This window comes from Triturus cristatus, chromosome 6 (genome assembly GCF_964204655.1).
Source record: "Triturus cristatus chromosome 6, aTriCri1.1, whole genome shotgun sequence".
Classification (NCBI taxonomy): domain Eukaryota; kingdom Metazoa; phylum Chordata; class Amphibia; order Caudata; family Salamandridae; genus Triturus; species Triturus cristatus.
Genome location: NC_140589.1, coordinates 760,569,684 through 760,584,004, shown reverse-complemented (window position 1 = coordinate 760,584,004; position 14,321 = coordinate 760,569,684). Strand labels below are relative to the sequence as shown.

At 44.0% G+C, this 14,321-nt stretch overlaps 1 protein-coding gene across 2 annotated transcripts in view; it reads right to left on the bottom strand.

Moving 5' to 3' along the window:
* Positions 1–14,321, bottom strand: part of MCM9 (minichromosome maintenance 9 homologous recombination repair factor) — a 325,876-nt gene that overhangs the window by 241,750 nt on the left and 69,805 nt on the right. The window lies entirely within an intron of this gene.

Sequence of the window (14,321 nt, the reverse complement as noted above, 5' to 3'; positions counted from 1 at the left end):
TAGTAGATCTTCTCTACACACCCTTCACTCAAATGTGGCCAGAACAACCGACTGCAATAGTACCAAAAAGACTGTATCAATAATATACTCCTGTATGTGTATATGTGTATATTCAAAACTAATGGGGCGCTCCGCTCAGCTCCTACCCTGAAAGTCTCGGGGGGATTCGTCAAGCGGGGGCCGAGAAAAAAGGGGGGTCCCAAAACGCGTTTTCCCCATGCAGATAACATATTATAGTTATCTGAAGTAACTATAACGGGGGAATTTCATTGGTTTTTTACGAGTGAAATATCCACCTAACTATAACATCTGTGAAACCTATGGTTTTTTAAGTGAATATATATATATATATATATATATATATATATATATATATATATATATATATATATATATATATATTTATTTCATCCACTATGGTTCCTGAATGCCGGTATCGCAGCGCTCCATGTGGGTGCGTTCTCCTGCGGCCGAACCACGCCGCTACTTATTGAAACTCAAATCTTCCTAGCCAGGAAGAAATAACGGGCCGCACTCTCGAAGTAACAAACCGCTTCAATTTAACTCCTTCTTTCAATTGGGCATATTCAGCAGACTTGATCAACGCGTTTCGATGCCTCCTGACACCTTGCTCACGATCAACTGGCCCACTGTCCAAGTCTCACTAAAAAGCATTCACTCTGCTGTGATGTCACTTCCTGTGTTCTTCCTGACTCTTTGCCTTCTGGTCCATGTAGTCTCCAGTGGTTTCGTTGAAGGGATTGTTTGTTTCTTTACTTATTTTCTTGCCACCTTTCCTTTCTCTTTATTTCTATTGGAGTAGATGATTTATAGGGATGCATTTATCAATTGGTAGAATGCTTTTTCTCATTATATTGATTACTTTTACTTTGATTTTATTTTAATTTTCTTGTTTCTTTATATATGTATATACTCTTCTCTCCTTAAAACTGTTTCTTTCCAATCTTGTAACTTAACTCCAATCTATCTGAATTGCTATGTCCAGTAATTATAAATGAATGTACATCTCTTCTGATTGATTTAGGCCATGCGGACTAAGAGTTCTCAGATTTAAGATGTAGCGCGATTCCTTCTGGCGCAACATCTTCTCACGATCTCCGCCCCGTTCTTGTTTGGGGATTGTCTCTATTCCAAAAAATCTCAGCTTCTTCCAATCTCCTTGATGGAATTGCTCCATATGTTTCGATACAGCATTTGTTCGATCTTTGTGTATTGTTGCCCTCACATGCTCCATTATTCTTTTCTTTAGTTCGCAAATGGTACTTCCCACGTACCTTTGTGGGCATGGGCATTCTATCACATATACTGTGTATTGTGTCTTGCAAGTGATTAATTGCCGAATTTCCCAAACTTTGTTGTCAGCCAATTTTACTTCTTTGATGGGTTTGGCTATTTGGCACATTTTGCATGAATGGCATTTTACGAAACCTGTTGTTTTCAGCCATGTGTCTTCTTTTTTCTTCATTCTGAAGTGACTGTGAATCAGATGATCTTTTAAATTTCTTGCTCTTCTGTAAGTCACTGTGGGATGGCTACCCACTATATCTTTCACAGTGCTATCCAATTGCAGAATCTTCCAATTTTTTCTTAAGATTTTTTCAATTTGATTACTTTCTTGTGCGTAATCCATTATCATTCGTATTTCATCCGTTCTCCCCTTATTCTCAACTTGTTTCACCGCCAGGCAGTCCTCTCGTGTTCTCTCATTGGTTCTTTCCCAACATTTTGTTACCAACCCTGGTTTGTATTTCCTCTTTATAAAATCGGCTTGCTGTTTTTTCACTTTCGATTTTCCATTCTGTTTCTTCACTGCAAATCCTGCGGATCCTTACAAACTCTCCATATGGGATGCTGGAAATTAAGGAGCCCTGGTGGAAGCTGGTTGCTTCTAGGGTGGCATTTGTCGCTGTTGCTGTTCTATGTAACGTCGTTTGAATCTCATTGTTCTTAATATAGATTTCTGTATCCAGGAAAATTACTCGTTCCTTACTTATCGTGTAAGTAAATTTCAAATCTTTTGTGCAGTTGTTAATCACATTAAAATATTCCTGGAATTCTCTTGCTGTACCATCCCAGATTATTAACAAATCATCAATGTATCTTTTCCAACTGACGATTTTGTTCACAGCTTGATCATTCATTGTACTCCATGCTCCTGCTCCCACCATCCCATAGCTAAGCAGGCGTAACTGGGACTGAAAGAAAATCCCATTGCGGTCCCGCTGTTTTAACGGAATGTTTCTTCCCCAAATACGAAGATATTTTGATTACGACAAATGGATATCATCTCCAACAGCATTTTGTTGTGATTGCTGTATTTCATACTTCTTTCCTGTAGGAAGTGATTGCATGCTTTTATACCCATGTCATTCCCAATATTTGTATATAGGGCTATAACGTCCATTGTTATTAGCTGGTATGATGTCTGCCATGGTGTATTTTGTAACAATCTTAGAAGATCACTTGTATCCTATATATATGAGCCCAATTGGGCAACATAAGGTCTTAAAAAGTAATCTATAAAGTTAGCCATTGGTTCCAACAAAGATCCCTTTGCTGACAGTCTTCCTGGAGGTTTTTTCTGATCTTTGTGCAGAAGTAAATTATCGATGTTACTGGATGCGTCACCGTCAGGAATTTGCGTTCATCCTCATCAATTAGGCCACTTGATGACCATTCTGAAAGTTTATCATCCACCATTTTTTTGATTGTTGCGGTTGGATTAGTTGTTAATTTCTCATAGTATTGGGTTTCCCTAAACTGGCGATGTGCCTCTGTTATGTAGGCTGTCCGTTCCCATATCACTATGTTTCCGCCTTTGTCGGCCATTTTGATTTCAATTTGGTCATCCGTTGATAGTTTCTTGAGGGCCTCCCTTTCTTCTCTCGTTAGATTGTCATCATATTTGGAGTGTTTCAATTTGTACAAGTCTTGAATTACTGCATCTTGAAATAAGTCAATTTTATTTCCCGGGCCCAATTGAGGGTAAAATTTTGATTTGGGCTTCTTTCCACTAACGCCTCCTCCCGTTTGACTGCAGGCCTCTTGAAGGGAGATGTCATCACTATCCATCACATCCAGATTGATTAATGTTAGGAAGCTTTCTGAGTCTTTTGCCTGAAGGCCTCCAGTTGTTTCTTCTCGTGTTGTTTTCTTTTGTTGACTGTATTTAGCTTCCTTGAAAACTTTTGCAAGTTTAATTTTTCTTGTATACAGGTATAGATCTATCCTTATTTGTGCTAGGTCTATCCGACTTTTGGGACAGAAGTTAATACCTCTTTTCAGTAAACGAGTCTCTATTGCATTTATCGGTCTTTTTGATAAATTGACAATTTGTAATTCGTCACTTATTGTTTCTGTCTCTGGCGCATGCTCCTCGTTTCGGTGCCTATTTTCTCCGCACCACCGCTTGCACCTTTTTCCTCTTCTCTGCGGTTTCTTTCCGGCCACCGCCGTCCTCTTCCTCTTCCTCTCTGTTGTTGGTGTTGCTGCGGGGGGCGATTTTGTTCCCACTGTCTTTGTTGCACCACGAGGCGCATGTCCCCTAAAAAAGACATCTTTACAGTATCAGGCATTGATCTTAATTCACCATTGTATGATTCCGCAGAGGCTATTGAGGATGCATTGCTGGAAAGACTGGTCATACTATTCCAAGAGACTTGTTCTTTTAATCCATCAAACTTTCTCGCAAAAGTGAATATTCGGCCTTCAGCATAATCATTTGAGTCACGTATGAATTTCAAATGTTTCCTTTCCCTTACTATATCTTCATGTCTTTCAATTTGACTCTCCAGTTCCTCTTTAAATTTGTTCATTTCCGTTGTTAACTTCAGTTGTGATATTTATTTTTCTGTTTCTTGAAGTTGTAACTTTATTTTCTCCAAGCCAATCTCAATGTGTTTTGCTAGTATCTCAATTAAGCCCAATGACGATTTTAAAATAAACTCTCCCCATTCTTGCAGTAATTCATTGGTGGAATCCTGATTATTGGGCATGAGCATTATTCTTAGACCCCTTGGAACACGTTGTACCTCCAAATATTGTTTTAGGGTGATGAGCTCCCATGCCTTGTTAATTTCCTTGCGACTTTCTTTCTCCCAATTTCTTAATTTACTTTTTACATCTGTTTTTGCTGTTATCATAGTTGTACTTGTCTCTTTTGTTGCATGGCCTTTGTCAAACATATCATTTAGTAATTCATTCCATTTTGCTTCCCTTCGTTCCATATTTCTGCTGCGTTAATAATAGCCCTTTTATTTTTGCGATCTTTTCTACCCTTTGCGTTATTTACTTCAACCGGTATTCCTTATGTCAATTATCACACTAGCCTTTTTGCCGCTCGTTCCCTCATTGAAACAACATTGCGGTTTATTGGTCTTTCAAGTACCAATGGTCAGAGAGAACATCTCTGCCTACGAAAAATGCCATGTTCAATCAAAGATCTAAGTTGAGATAGAACTTTATTGCAAACTTCAGCTATCTAGATCAACCCTTTGCTCTGGTCTTCATGGACCATGAACTCAACACCTGCACCTTACTTGTAATAACTATGCTGTCTCTAACCAACTCATTTTTTTACAATAGAACTGTGTGCACTGTTACACACTATCATTACATCACATTAAAATTCAGTTATAACTGACAATAGAAACAAAGAATCTTCATATTATTTGATGGAGAAAATGAGAAAAATAGAAGAATTCATTCTACATAATGCAGCAAATTATAGTTAAAAACGGCCAACGTTTGCCTAAAGTTTTCCTTGACGATTGTCTCTTCCTTTTTTCTTTGTACATCTTGCTAACATAGTAATAAAAAGACTGTGGTGATTCATCATTCCAGTACTGCATAATAATTGATAAACCAATCAGCATTGCAATACAAATAAAGAGACCTGACGATTTAGAAAGCTCTTTTATACAGAGAGTGCACCCCACCAGACTAACTTTAGGATCCTGAATGATATTGATAAAAAAAATATTATCTTAGTTACTCCAGGATCATAGACCAGAAGCTGCCCAACTGGATAATAGCAACCATTCTGCATATATATGCATTCATCTAAAACCGGCCCCACGTATACAAACAAAAGTCAGTCAGTTCGACTCTTGCCATATATGCTCATTGATATATTTCTTCTGAATTTTCGCTTTGAAATAATAGTGGAGAAAACGGTTTTGGTTTTTTTAACTCAGAAAAACATTCCATTAGCCAATTATGGTCAGGGACTGATTTATTCCAAAGAAGGTCTTCGCAAAACTTGCCAACTGAGCAGTCTCATTGATAGGTAACATATCTGGTGGAATAATGGTTTGACTATATGATAACCAGTACCACACAAACGGTCAATAGTTAATTCTGAGAACTCCTATGGCTTCGACTGTGTTTGATTAATAAGTCCACCACATGAGCGATGCCCATGCAACGCCATTTTTCTATAACCAGCCTTTCTAAAAGGGGAACCATACTTTACAATCTGCTAGTTGATGAAGTTACTTACCTTTGGTAACTCTCTATCCGCTGGATACTCTTTCGAACCACAGATTAATCACCTTGTGAATTTCCTAAAGGCGCTAGACTGGACCTGGAAAACCCAAAAGCAGTACTCAGGTGCACCGGTAAATGGCACTGTGTGACTCCATTCCGCTCCGGAAATGACTAACAGAGCCGCATATAAGTATCCACCAGAAAGAGCATTATCAAAGGTAAGTAACGTGTTCTTCTGATGGATACTTCTAACTACAGATTCCTCACCTTTCAAATAGATACCAAAGTAGTACCTCCCAAAGTGATGAGTCTGTGGAATGCCTCAAACTAAAAGGTCCTGCAAGAACAAGATGGAAAATTGCCCAGCTTGACAGACCTGGCTGTCGAAGCAGTAGTGCTTCCTGAATTTGAGCAATGATGCCCACATAGCTTCCTAACAAATATCCAGTAGACGCACTTCAGTAGTGGCAGCCTTGGCCCTGGCTCAGTAGGACCTTAGGCTCTCTGGAGGAGGCTAAATAGCCAATGTGTAGCAGCTCGTTATGCAGCGGACTATCCATCGAGAGATGGTCTGTTTCTGCATCGCTTTGCCCTTCTTAGTCCAAAAGAATCCCACAAAGATCTGATTGTCCACCCTATGTTCTCTGATATGTTCGATGTAAAAGCGAAGTGTTTCTCTTACTCTTTCAAGAGGATGAAGCGAACCACAGAAGGTCCAACTCTGGTGGCTTTTTCAACATGAAAAGGCATCACCACTCTTTTTTAACAAAAATTATTTTGATTAAAAAACACGTACCAAGTGTAATACATTACATCAGTATTCCCACACATCATGCGTTTCAAGGCCAGCAACCCACAGACCCACTTTAATATTAAAACTTCTTCACAGCACCTGACACATCCTCTCGATTTTGGATTTTTGTTTAGTCCGCTTTATCCTCCGATTGAGAATGCCGCTGTTGTTGGTCCACCGGGGCGGTGCATAGGAAACCTCTATATTCATTCGACTTATTCCAGACTTTCCCCCATTTTAGTGGACAGCCTCTATTTACATAAGACGTCTTTTCGGCCACCATGCACCAGTCCATATGCCTCTTCCAGTCCTTTAGGGTTTGTGTGCGTGCGATATTCCTTTTGGCTATCATCCATCCCAAGGGTGCTAGAATTCGCTCACCTCTCCCCAAGTCAGTTACCTCCCATATGTTAAGTAGGCACCATTTGGCCGTGTGTCGCATCCCTGCCTCATACACTGCCCCCAAGATCTGAGCTATCGCCTTCCAAGAAGCTTGTACTCTAGGACAGGACCATATTATGTGGAAGAAGGTTCCTGCCTGCCCTCAACCTCTGCGACATAAAGGGTCTGTTCCCCTCCCCATCTTTACAAGTGTGGTGCAGGAAATGTACGCTCTGTGTAATATTTTGAGCAGAATTAGTCGAACCCGGGACCTAATGGCTACCTCTTTAGGGGAGGACAGGGCATCAGGCCATTCCTCCTCTTGTATGTCGATGACGTCTCTCTCCCAGTTTTCTCGTAGTCACTTCAAGGTCTCTGGGGCATTATTGATTATTTTCTTATATGTCAGAGAGATGGCCTTTTGGGGTATGTACTCTTTCAGTAATCTATTTTCAAGGAGTGCGAGTCTGACAATGTTTCTTCACTGGGTAATCTTGCCCTCAGGGCATGCCTAAGATGTATATATCTAAATATCTGTCAGGTCCAACTCGTATGATTTTTGTAGGTCACGGAAAGGGACACAGCCCTTATGTGTATATACGTCTCCCACTTGCGATATGCCCAGCAAGTCCCATTTATCAAATCTTTTCCTCCTGACCAAGTCCCCCAGGAGCTCAGGATCCCACAAGGGCGTTGATAGTGTGATTTTATTTTTCCAGCCCAGTTTACGGAATGTTGAATGCCAAAGTTGGATTGTCAGGGCCGTTGGCCCCTCTAGGGGACAGTTTCTTGGCTTTGTGTACAATGCACGTAGATGTCCCCCCGGGTGCATGACAAAGCGGTCCAAACGAAAGGCCTGCACAGTCGTTGGTTGGTGACACCACTGATTGACTACCGTCAGTTGGCCGCCCTATAATACGTTTGAATGTCCGGCAGTGCTATCCCTCCATCAAACCATCCACGGGACAGCTTGTTAAGAGCAATTCTAGGTGCGCCCTCATCCCACAGTAGAGTCCTGACCTCCCCCTGAATAGTTCTAAAATATGTGTCCGGAACCGGAAAGGGTGTATTCTGTAAAATATATAAAAAAACGCGGTGAGGTCATCATTTTAAAGAGGGCTGCCCTACCCAGCAGTGAAAGGGGAGGGAGCACCAGTGTTGTACATCACCTTTTAATCTTGTAAGTGGAGAGAGGAGATTTTTAGCAATGAATAGGTCCCGATGGGGTGTGACAAATATCCCCAAGTATCGGAAACTAACCCTGGGCGTAGTTTGCGAAGTAGCGCTACGCGTAGCTACGCAAAGTGCACTTTGCACTACGCGAGCTACGCGTAGCTTCGCAAACTGCGTAGTACATTGTGCAAGATGCTGTTCGCACTGATTGCACAGTGCGGACAAGCATCCGGCACTGTGCAATCAGTGCAAACTGCATCTTGCACAGTGCAAGCGGTCGTTTCCTGCCGCTCGAGTAGATTTCTACTCGAGCGGTAGCTTTCTCAACGCGGACTGGTAGTTTCTCATCGCAAGCGGTCGCGAGCATACGCGACCACTCGAAATGAGAAACCGGACCTCCCCGCGTTGATAAGCTCGCCGGGAGGTTTATTTTCCACACTCATGATCGGCAACTTGATGTTGCTGATCGCTAATGAGGAAAAAGTCTCGCCGGGATGTCATTTTGCTTGCTCGCGGTCGTCAACTTGACGTTGAGGACCGCGAACAAGCAAAAAATGACCGCTATGCTACGCATGTTTGCACTGTGCTACGTGCAATTTGCGTAGTGCGAAGTAGCGCAAACTTCGCAAACTACGCGAGCGTAGTGCTTTGCCCAGGCTTATCGGAAACCCTCCGACACTACTTGGGCCTCACAATCCTTCAGAACGCGTGGTGCCGGACTATGCAATACGAAGATGAACGATTTGGACCAGTTTATCGTGTAGCCGGAGTATCTCCGGAATGAGGCGAAGATATTCAATATCCTGGAGATAGAGGAGTATAGTGATGCAACGTAGAGGAGAAGATCATCAGCATATAATGATATTTTGTCCTCCCATTCTTCAGTCTATCTAAGTCTACAGATACATGTTGCAAATGGCTCAAGCACTGACGCAAAGAGCAGCGGGGATAAGGGGCAACCCTGCCTAGTTTCTCGCTGTAAGGGAAAAGTCTGCAACACTCTACCGTTCATCACAACCTGTGCCAATGGTTCCAAATATAAAAGTTGTATCCAGGCCAGGAATCGGGTTTCTGCTCCCTGATGCTTGAGGATCGCAAACAGGTATGGTCATTTGATCGTGTCGAAGGCCACGCGAGCATTGAGCAACAGCACCACTGCATCTTCTTGGATTCTGTTTACACGCCCCATGACCCCATTGAGGCGCCTCAGGTTGAGAGCAGTGTTGCGACCTGGCATAAATCCAGACTGATCTGGATGTACCAATCTAGATACTACCTGAACAAGTCGGAGGGCCAATAATTTGTCTAGGATCTTTGTTTCTGCATTGATCAGGGACATTGGCCTATACGATCCACACTTGTCGGGGGGTTTCCCTTCCTTGTGGATTACTACAATCAAGGCTAATCGTTGGTCCCTAGGCAAGATTCCCTTCTCCCCACTTTCTTTACACATTGCTAGCAGGTGGGGCACAGTATATTTGGTTGTGGTTTTGTATAGTTCTATTGGTATCCCATAGGGCCTAGCGCTTTTAAGGATTGAAGCATTAAAACTGCCTATGTTACTTCTTCTGGGGTCAACTCAGCATCCAGGAGCTGCACTTCAGTATTGGCAAGAGATTGAAGGGGTCTATCTTTGAGGAGCTCGAAGGCGTCCTGGATCGTGGACGTTGTTTCGGAGGAGTAAATGCATTTATAGTGGGCCGCAAAAGCTTCTGGTATCGCCTGAGGCTCAATAAGAACCCCCCCTCTCTGTGGATTGAGTAGTTTCGACCCAGCGACTATCCCTCTCTCGTTTATCAAACCAGGCAAGGAGCGTATTCGCTTTGTCTCCGAGCTCATATACTCTGTGCTGTACCATCTGGGCTGCGGCCTCGGTGGTTACTGTGGTTAGGTCTTTGTATTCTTGTCTTTTAAGGCTTAGCCGGTGTCTAACCTTCCTCCTCAGCGCTTATTAATTGTGATTCTAGCTCAAGGATATATTGTTCTAAACCTTCTATCTGTTTCGCAGTATCTTTCTTTATCCCAGCAATCAGGGAAAGGGCTTGACCTCTAATTACAGTTTTATATGCCTCCCATAGTGTCACTGCCGATTCAACCGACTTTTCTTTCTCTTTGAAATATTGGTTTGTTGCTTTTGTGATTTTTTTCCAAAATGTTGGTATTTTAAAATATGAGGAATTGTGATTGTGCGAATAGATCTCTCTTCCCGCCCTGTAGTTCGCCCATAGCGGGGAGTGGTCCGATATGCCCCGAGCCAGATGTCTAATCTCCCCAAAGCCAGGAATTTGAGATGTCAACGAAACTAAGAGGTCGATTTCTGACAACTATAGTGAGCGCCTGAGTGGAAAGTGAATTCCCGAGTAGCAGAGTTACATGTTCTCCAGACATCTGCCATACCCATGGCACCAAGAAACTCGACCAATCGTGTATGTGTTACGAGAGTCTCTCATTGGAAAGCGGTCCCAGGCATCATTCGGAGTCATATAAAAATCGCCTCCCAGGAGGAGGTGCCCCAGCGGCAGCCCCAGCACAAGGCTCCAGAGTTCTGGGAACGTCACTCCGTGTAGCCCTGGAGCTACATCATACAGTGAGAGAATTTCAATAGTTTCCCCTTCCCATTTCCCAGCTGCATATCCCCACCCCCCCCACCGACCCCCCTCATCTGTCCATACTTTATCCACTATGAGTGGGAAGCTCTTCTTGAGGAGAATACCTACCCCCCTGGACCCAGCTGTGAACCCAGTTTGGACCACCACTTTGAAGCCCCAACGGTCTAGTGCCTTTCATGCATTCCCAAGGAGAGGGTCTCCTGGAAAAGGACCACATCCGGTGAATGCCTCTTCAAATATTATAGGACTATGCCTTGTTTGATTTACTCTCCCAGACCATTTACATCCCACAACATTAAACGGAGCTCCGGGATCCTTGCATTATGGACAAACATCTTGGAGGCTGTATCTCACTCCCTTGTCTATCTGGAGGAGGCTTTCGCCTTGATCGGAGTATCTGCTTTACTTGCTGTACCTGGATTACACCATGTCATGACTTTGTACCTTGGTATCTTTTAAACCTAGCAAAATGATACATTATACACCCCCCCAAAGTCACCCCTTACCCTTATAACAAAACCCCCTCCCGCTACCCTGCCTGACGGTGCTAGTTTTGCCCACCACACCCAACTTAGCAGAGTGCCTGGCGACCCACCCAACATGTACGACATTTTAGGGTTTTATCGACTTCCGCTTTCACCGCCCCTTCCCCCCTAAAAGTGATTTAGACCTGTCCCCTGACTCATAGTTCCATCGCTGGACAGTAGGGGATGGTAGGATTTCGACCCCAGCCGGTGTCCCCAGACTTTGGTCTTTTGCTTTGTTTAAACAGTCCCCTCCCTCCCAGAACCCACCTGGTACCTTCAATTCGGGGCAATTTACTCGCAGATTGTACTTTACTCAATTGGTCGTTGTCCGAGTTTCATAGTCCCAAGGCAGTTCTAGACCTCAATCCCCTTGCTCGTTTGTGGAGGGAATCTCTCCACCTGTTCGGTTCCTCTCTCTGCTCGCCGATGTGGATGGTGGTTTTACCCCCCTCCTCCCCGCCTGTGACCTGGCAATGGGGCCACCCACGGTGCGCCATCCCTCAATCCACTCCCACGCCACTTCCGGATAGTCAAAGAACCAAGATTTGCCCTTGACCTCCACCCGCATCCTCGCCGGGAAGAGCATTGAATATTTCAACTCTTTGTCTCGAAGAGTTTAACAGCTAGAAAGCTTTTTCTCTGTCTCTGCACCTTCAGGGTGAAATCTGGAAAAAAGGTGATTTGAGCATTGTCATAGCGTATCAATGGGGTCGAACGGACTGCCTACAACACCACATCTCTGTCCCTGAAGTTAAAGAGGCGTGCCAATATCGGTGGCGGCTGCACTCCCGGGCAGGGCCTACCGCCAGGCACTTGATGAGCCCATTCTACAGAAAAGAATTTGGACAGACCACGAGGTTGTAGATGCTTGAGGATCAACCATGCTTGAGGATCCACCCCTCAACAAAGAGGTCAGTGGCGAGTACCTCTGCTTGTTCTGGGACCCCAAGAATCCAAATGTTATTTCTCCCCGATCTCCCCTTGTAGTCTTTGAGTCTAGCCTCCAGTTGCGCTGTGGTAGTCCCCAACTCCCCCACCTGATCCTTGTAGGTCTTAGTGTTCTGTAGAAGGACTGTTGTCGTGTCCTCGACTTCCTGGATTCTGGTTCCCATTTTTCAGAAATCAGCACAGATCAAGGATATTTCAGTTTTGACGGTGTCTATAGGGCCCTCCAAGGCGGTCTGCACACCTTGTATCGCAGCCATTATGTCTAGAAGTGATAGGGAGGCTTCTTCGGCTGCAGTTTGGGCACCTTTCGTCGCCTGATCTTTAGTGGATTCAGGCCCCTGTATCTCCTTTGGGAGGGCGAACCTGTTCAGTTTAGTCTGGTGGATCCCTTTGATGCTTTTGCCTCCGTCATATTTCCCAGTTCAGATGAGTTAAGTAGTAGAATGGGAGAGAGGGGGGGCAAGCGGGTGATCCCCCTGGTACTCCCTGGCACCTGCCACGGGGAACTAGCTCAGGGCTATTTGAATTACTTTGTCCCTGCGGTAAAAGGCCTAAGGGGTAGACCAATGGGGGGCCTAACAATATGGGCTCGCCAATCTTTAAAACTGGCCATCAAAGTTGTTGACACCAAAAACAAGGATATACAACTAATTAGATTGGATTCAGATAAGCTGGGCAGTGTAGACATCTACAATGTTTATGTTCGGAGCAAGAGGAGAGGGAGGTCTGAGGTATTAGAAGCCCTGGACAGTCTTATTGACACACATTCGTCAAACAATAACACTATCATTGCGGGTGATTTTAATAGCACATTTGAACCCCTGATAAGTGATGATAAATTGTTTGGAGACGAGGAGGATCGACTATGGGGCGTCCCTAAACTAGAGCTCCCTCCCATTGCGCGCTGGACTGCTGATGCTATTGGCCTAAACGCCCTATGCTACGAAAAAGGACTAAGAGCCCTAAATGGCAGGACCAGTGGAGATAGGAATGGTGCAAGCACATTTGACAATGGCCGACATAACAGTAGAATCGATTATGTGTTATGTAGTTTGAAGCTATGGCCATTAATTTGTGATATGATGGTGGAAGGGAGGCTCGAGAGCGACCACAACCCCTTGTGCCTAACGCATAAATGGTGGTCTCACATCAACTTGCCCACAGGATCTCCTGTGCCCGTCCCCCCCCCGGACTGTTCCTACTAACGACATGCGGAGATTAAGATGGGAAAAGGTAGCAATTAACCATCAGGCTATTGCTAGCATCAATAGTCATGTTGACTCAGCTATACTAGACATAGAGCATTGTAATACACTTAGCAATGGCTTAGACAAGGTAGAAGGAATTCACAATTCTCTTTTTGATATAATCAAGGGATATTTCCTTAAACCTGTGAAAAACAAAGGTGACAGAGCACTAAAGCCTGCTAAATGGTATAACGCAGAATGTAGGGAGTCACGACTTGCTCTGGGTAATGCTAATAAGAGAGGGCAAACAGCTTTAATTCAAGCTGCTAGGAAAAACTATAAAACTAGTATCCTCAAGCCTAAACAAGCTTGGGATGAGCACCATTGGATTGAGCTAAAGGCAGCTAGTGACAGCAGGGATTCTCGGCTGTTCTGGCACATTGTTAGATGGGGAAAATCAGGTGGCCCTGAGTCCCCTCATAACAATGTCCCTGAAGCTGAATGGATAAAATTCTTTAAAAATCAATATACTGCTTTTAACATCGTAAACCCGCACGAGAAAATTAGTGTAGATCACCCAAAAGAAAATTTCTTCTGTCCTGGTGAAATCATGACGGCCCTTGATACGGTTGCTTGTGGTCGTGCCCCCGGCCTTGACGGAGTGCCAGCGGATTTATTTGTTAATGATAAGGAGCGTTGGTGCTTGTATATCCATCACCTTATTAATGCTATCGCTCTGGGTGCATCAGTTCCAAAATCCTGGCAGGGTGCTGTAATTATCCCGGTCTTTAAGAAAGGTGATCGATCACTGCCGGGCAACTATAGGCCTATAAGCCTCATAGATACCATCCAAAAGGTAGTGGGTCGTGTGATCGTCAATAGGCTCCTGGATTGGGCGGAAGAGACCAATGCCCTTTCAACTTTCCAGGCTGGCTTTCGACGATCCACAAGTACGGTGGATCAGGTCTTTCGTTTTACCTTGATACAATGGAGGACGGTTGTGCTCGGTAAAGGAAGCCTGTATGCGGCCTTTGTCGATCTACGGGCCGCTTTTGATCTTGTCCCCCGACTAAAGCTATGGACGGTCCTCCAGAAGCAGGGCATTCCAAGCGATTTATTATCTATGATAATGAGGCTTCATGAATCCAATTATGCCAGAATCCAGTGGGGTGGTTTAGGTTCGGTAACTTCGGAT